Source organism: Lycium ferocissimum, chromosome 7, assembly GCF_029784015.1.
Source record: "Lycium ferocissimum isolate CSIRO_LF1 chromosome 7, AGI_CSIRO_Lferr_CH_V1, whole genome shotgun sequence".
Classification (NCBI taxonomy): Eukaryota; Viridiplantae; Streptophyta; class Magnoliopsida; order Solanales; family Solanaceae; genus Lycium; species Lycium ferocissimum.
In genome coordinates, this window is record NC_081348.1 from 65,275,068 (window position 1) to 65,282,370 (window position 7,303).

A 7,303-nucleotide genomic window follows, 5' to 3' on the forward strand; every position below is an offset into this window, starting at 1 on the left:
GTACAAATCCGACTCCTCATTTTAAATATTTGCGTTTCAAGCTATATTTTGAGCATTTATATAAGTTGGTTTAGCTGTTTGTGAATTGTTAGGATGATTTGGGTAGAGATGCAAGGGGCTTGGAGGTGTTTCGACATTAATTTAGCATTTCAAATATTGTTGGTGCACGGAAACTGTGAGCAAAGGATCTGTGATCGAAAAGAATGATGTCAGGCGAGGCTATGTGAGTACGAGATTTTGGACCATGTCTTCTATTGTGGAGCCTCGTACCTTGGAGCTCAAGCTTCTCATATTGCATCTCAACTATGAATACTTAGGATCTAAGTTTACTCTACCTTTTATTATTTCTTCATGTTTGTCAAGTGTGCAGGTACAATCCACTTTACGGGTGCTGAAAAAATAGGAAAAAGGCAATAGGATGGACTTTATCCGACATCAGAGGCATAAGTCCAACTTTTTGCATGCACAAGATCAAGCTTGAGGATGGGAGAAAGATGTCAGATGAACACCGAAGGAGATTGAACCAACCTATGCAAGATGATGTGAAGAACGAGATAATCAAATAGCTAGATGTTGGGGTTGTGCCCAATTTCTGACAGTTCTTGGGTGAGTCCATTCGAATGTGTGCCTAAGAAAGGAGGTATGTCTGTCGCTACAAATGAGTGCAATAAGGTCATTCCCACTAGGACTGTGACTAGATGGAGGGTATGCATGGACTATCGTCGTTTCAACATTACAAAATGAAAGGACCAATTCCCATTGCCTTTTATAGATCAAATGATGGATAGGCTAGCTGGTCATACCTATTTTTTCTTTCTTGATGGATATTCAACGTATAATAAGATTTTGAAAGCCCTAAAAGACTAAGAAAGACATCGTTCACTTGTCCCTACGACACATTCGCTTTCCAGCAGATGTCAATTGGGTTGTGTAATGCCCTTGCCATATTCTAAAGGTGAATGTTTGTTATACTCCACGACATGGTGGAAGACTATTTGGAGGTTTTCATGGATGACTTTTCAGTTTTGGGTGACTCGTTTGTTATTTAAGGAGTGTAATTTTTCAAATCTGGATAAGGTCTTGGGTCGACGTGAAGAGACTAACCTTGTGCTGAATTGGGAGAAGTGTCATTTTATGGTGCACGAAGGGATAGTACTTGGACACGAAAGCTCCATGAGTGGCATTGAGTTTGATAAGGCTAAAATTGAAGTGATCTCCAAGTTACCACCTCCTAAAACTTTAAGGGTTTTAGGAGTTTACTAGGCAATACGGGTTTTATAGAAGGTTTATCAAAGACTTTTCTAAGATTATCCATCCAATGAGCAAGCTTCTAAACAAAGTTGTCAAATTTGTGTCAATGAAGCTTGTCTGAAAGTCTTTGATGATTTGAAAGTGATGCTCATGAAAACCCCTATTAGACATCTCCTATTTGGGACCTCCCATTTTAGTTGATGTGCGATTTCAGTGATGTAGAATTGTATTTGAGCAGTTTAGAGCCTATATGATGGGGCCAAAGTGATAGTTTATCCGGGCCATGATGACATCTGGTACCTCATGAACAATAAGGAGTCTTAACCAAAGTTGATCCATTTAGTTTTGTTACTACAAGAGTTTGATATTGAGATCTGTGATCGAAAAGATAGTGAAAACCAAGTGACGGGCCACTTGTCTAATTTGGAGGAGGCGGGGCGTTTGGTTGATGATTTGATTATTGATGATGCCTTTCCCGATGGGCTTCATTTATATATCACAATGAAGGAAATCCCATGGTATGCATATGTGCTAACTATCTAATTAGTGGTATCAACCCCATTGAGCTTACTTCAAACCAAAGGAATAAGCTAAAAAAGAATAGCCTACACTACCACCGCGATGAGCCTTACTGATTTGGGATTTTCACCAATGATATGATTCGAAGGTATGTGCCTGAGGTGGAGCAAAATGATAATCTTGATGCTTGTCATTTTCTTCATATGGTGGACATCATACTGGTAACTGTTAGGCAGCCAAAGTATTGGAATGTGGATTCTATTGGTCAACTCTATACAAGGATGAAAATGAATTGGTGAAAAAGATATGATGAATGGAAAAGGAAGGGCGGACTCTCCAAAAAGCATGAAATGCCTCTTTTTCCTATTTTGGTAGTGGATATCTTTGAGGTGTGGAAAATTGACTTCATGGGACCATTTTTGAGATCATTTTGTAATAAGTACATTTTGGTCGTTGTGGATAATGTGTCTAAGTGGGTAGAGATTGTGGTGTTAACAAACAATAAAGCTAGAAGTGTTACTGCATTCTAAAGAACGATATTATCACTAGTTTTGGTACACCAAGACCAATTATCAGTGATGGAGGCCCTAACTTTTGCAACAAAACTATATGATATTCTTTTGGGAAAGTACGAAGTCACTCACATGGTGATAACTCCATAGCAACCCAAGAGAAGTACAATAGTTTTCTTACATAGAGGACTGGGCTTCAACATCCATAAGAACGGTTTGCCACAAACCTAGCTTTAACATCATGAAGGACAGCTTCCCATGTTAGTCGAACAAGAATTTGGTCATAGATGGAAAAGTTTTTCCTACAACGGGGCTGGCTTCAACATCCCTAAGGACGGATTGCCAAGCTACTCAACTCGGAAAAACTTTTACTCTACTACAGATTTAGCTGTTATAACTTCGGAAAACTTTTGTACTTGCAGCAAGTTAACTTGGTCAATATTTCCTAACCAGATGCTAAACTAAGGACCAACCTTTCGATGCATTTCAAAGAGAAGAACAAGAGAAATTTAGAAAGCACTCATTTTATTGATATAGCAAATTTACAAAATGATTATTTGATGATCTTCCAAGTACTACCTAGCCTCCTTTATATGGGAGTTGGAAAACTACTGCAAGACAAACCTGTATTGCAAGTGGGTCCCATAAACATGTGGGGGGCTCTAATAAAACAAGAAAAACTTAAGACTAAACATGAAAAAGCATGTGCTAGCACTTGAAAGCATGTGAAAAACTTAAATATATACATGGAAAATCATGTGACGGCATGTGCAAGTAGGGTAGACAAGCATGTGACACCATGTGATAGCATGTGCAAGTGGGGTACACTTTTGTCCTCTTTTAGGTAGCATGTGCAAGCTTGTGAAAAGCATATGGTGAGTATTTGAAAGTGAGGTTGGAAATATAAAATTATAGGAAGATTTGTTGTGGTATGGGTAGTAAACTTTTGTGGGTAATTTGTTGGGGTAAGTAAGGGTAAGTGGTGAAAATGTTGCATATGTCATCAGGCATCATCCGATGGTGTAGTGTTTGATGGTGTTGATGGCGGGCTTGTGTATCCTTCATCTATCCACCATTTGGCACCATGCTTTTTCTTGAAGCTTTCTTTGTTTTCCAGGCTTCTTTTCAGTGACCTTGTGTAGTAACATTTCCTCTTTGGATGGCCCTGTTATCTCGCAATCTATTTTTTGTGAATTCTTCGATGGAAGATTTAATCTTATTCTTGTGATAGCCTGAGTGACTTCATCTCTGATGATTTCATACGGTACTTGGTACTCTTTTGCTGCTTATCGAACTTTCTCCCAGTGGGGATGATTATCCGTGTAATTCCAACGCGCCCACTCCTTCCGCCATATCTCCTTTGGAATGCACTTATTTTGCTGGAAAATAATTCTCTGTGCTTCGCTATATTCATCTTGTAAGGACAAGATGGAGACGGGAAATTCCCACCAGAGTGAAATATCTGGCTGAGCATGGACCTTTCCGTCACTAATATTTATCGGCCGATGTAAGATGAATACTTTTGCTGCGTAGAAGTCTCGAAAACGTTTAACCCAATATCTTCGTGGTTTGAACCATTATAGAAACTTTCTGAGACCAGGTTTAATCTTGTCAAAATGCCGGAACATGTCGCACTTGAATTCCATAAAGATATGATATTGGTGACACAAGTACCAGAAAAACCATAATAGCTCCTGTGGAAAATCGTTGTGCAGCGGTATGAATACATGACAGAATGGGTATTCTGGATTGACTCCAAAAGGCTTAAGGATGGATCCTCCATATTTTCTGAAAACTTGAAGCCCATAGAAAGTCCTTCTTTTTGTAAGAATGGATGGATCAAACGGGTCCACGAACTGGTTGAATAATTTCAGTTGATAATCTGCTATCCTGGATGAACCGGTTCCTGGTGAGCTCGCAAGCATGAAAATTTGGCTAGTTAGCTTCTTCTTATGCACAAATCTCTTTGAAAATTCATCTGGCTGGGACAGGAAATCTGCTAGGATATTATCCTTCCCCTTGAGGTGCTTCACTTGAAATTTTTTAAGGAGAGAACCATTGTGCCCATCTGAGAATCTGCGGATTTGGAATAATTTTTGGATTTACCTGGATCATCTTCGGGAAAGCCTTCATATCTATTTCTATTAGAAATTCTATGTGAATTAAAAAGAAATTGAACTTTTTAATTCCGTTCTTCACTGCAAGAATTTCTTTGAAGGTGGAATGATAGTGTTGTTCAGCATCTTTGAACTTTCCACTGGCACATCCACATATCTTCCGCTAGCTATCTTTTTCTTCAAAAAGTATCGCACTCCAATATTCGTTGCTGGCATCAGTCTGAATATCTTCTTCCCATCTGAGGGGATATGGAGGGCTTTGACTTCACTGGATATTTCCTTTATTTTTTGAACTGCTTCATCTTGTTCCTTCCCCCAAGCTTAAGCATTTTTGTAAGTGGAGAAATATATGTAGAGACAATAGGGACAAAATCTCTAACATAATTAATCACACCTAAAAATTGTTGGAGCTGCTTTGTTGTGAAATGGGTGTCTGGAAACTTGAGCAATTCCTGGCAAATGTGTGGCCCCGGGCTGTATGCTCCATGGACAAAATGCATTCCCAGAAAATCAATCTTTCTTTTAACAAGAACCATCATTTTTGCAGAGAGCATGACTCCATTTTCCCTTACTAGATCATGAAACTGATGGAGCAAGTTGAGGTGTTCTTCCACAGTATCACTAAACAGTAATATATCATTAATGGAAACTAGTGATGTGTGAAGGATGGGTTCAAATATCCTTATCATGGCCTTTTGGAATAGAGGGGATGCAGTTTTTAACCCAAATGACATGACTTTCCATTGAAAATGGTGGTCGGGTATGCAAAAACCTATTTTTGCCCTTTCTTCAGGGTGTATTCCTAATTGCCAAAACTCGGGTTTAAGGTCAAACTTGAAAAAATATTTAGCTTTGGCTAAGTGTGAGAAAAGGGTGAGTTTATTTGGGATAAGGAATTTATTATCTTAGAGGAAATGGTTAGGAGTTGATAGTTTATGACTAATCTGAGTTTGCCTCTTGTTTGTTCCGCCCGTTTGTTGACATAGAACGCTTCACACACCCATTGCGAATTAGATGGCTCGATCAGTCCAAAATCCAAGAGCTCTTCGCATTCCTTTTTCGCAAGCTGAAAATGTTCTGGATTCATGCCGGAGTGACTTGCCTTCGTTGGGTTAATGCTTTCATTTTTCTTGAAAGGGAGTTTAATGAAAAACTCTTCATTCAGCCATAACAGATTTTTGCTTTTCTTCAGAAACTCCTTGTGAGATTCTACACATAAATGCTCCATCAGCTGCTGTTTAATCTTCTTGATTTGTTCGTCATCTGTTATCTGGAATAACTGTGAAACTTATGTGTATGGCTTGAATAATTTTTTGAATGTTATTTCATGGGCTTTGATCTGGAGTTGATCTTTAAGTTGCCTGTAGATGTCAAATCCAACAATGAGATCTTTTCCTGGGACATCCGAACCAATCAACTTAGTTTTAAACTTCAACCCTGGGAAGAATTCAATTATGATTGGATGCTTTTTGATGACTGTGGTGGTTAGGACTCTAGTCCCAGCAGTGTTCAAATCTTTGAAATGTGGAATCCACTGATCCTCAGGAAGGACGGCTGGGTTCATCAGTGAACATGCCGCTCCAGTGTCCATGAAAGCAATAACCTAGATTGCTTTATCCCATTTGGATGGATAGACTTTAAGTTGGACTTGAGGGATTACCATACTGCTATTGATTTCTTATTAAGCCTTTCCTTTTGCTTCTAAGATCTGGTAATATTCATCTCCATATTCTTCGTACACATCCATGGAGAAAAGGGTCTTCTTTGTGGGCTCGTTTTCCAATAAGAGAATAGATTCAAGATCATCATCTTCACTAAGATGGATACGCCGTAGTCCTTTATGTCAGTAAGAAGCTTGATCGACTTTCTAGATTGGGGACAATTTTTTGCCTAATGCCCAATCTTATTGCAGTTGAAGCATTTGTCATTTTTCCGGAAAATTCTTGGGCTTCTTCTTTTGAAATATTTTGTCGCCTTCTGAACTTAGATCTTTCCCCTATAGGCTTTGGCCATTTGAACCGCTTGAATCCTCTTTGTCGTCTAGGGCATGGCACAAACAACCTGACCTAGTGACTAGATCAGATTTCCCGCATGCTTTATCAAGGACTAGATTGTTTTGTATGATCTGCCTCAAAACAGACCTCTTTGTGCAAATATCATCTGACGCTAGAAATATGGCCTGCCTGATGTAGCCGACTTGTGCGATTGTTATTGACTGGAACTTTTTTTCAATGATAGTCATGGTTCGGCTTGCTAGCATCTTTGGAAGTGATGAAACAAAGGATAGAGCTTTTCATAATAAATTGCTTTCCTTGTAAAAGTGTATTGTAGCAATCAATATCTTGACTTGGAATCTTCACTTCCTTGCTTGGTACTTGCGTGATCTTGACTAAGGATTTGCTTTGATTGATCTTTCTTGATTAGAAGATGCTTGGTACTTGACTCCTTAATTGGAATTAGTCATTGGTATTGGAAAGAATATTTTCTTACCTTGTAGTGATTGATCCATGCAATAGTCCCTTCTTTTTTTCCGTTGTTGCTCCCTATTTTGATTAGGGTTTGTTTTGAAGTCCTTCGTATTTTGTCCATTGGCCGCTTTTATCCTCTTTTCTTTTTGTGCCTGCAAAATTTATTAATCATCATTAAAATATGCACTAACAATCTCCCCCTTTTTTATGATGACAATATATATTTTATTTAACTTCCCTTTCTCAGTACAAGTTGACTGCTCCCCCTGAATCTTGCAATAGTCGACTGCTTGCAATAGTTGACTGTACTTATGATCCTCCTGAGTATGATATTCTCCCCCTTTGGCATCGATAAAAAAAAAAAAAGAACAATAAAGGAATAGCATATTGGAAATATGATAGCACACAGAGTCAAGCAGAAAACAGTTGCAAAAAA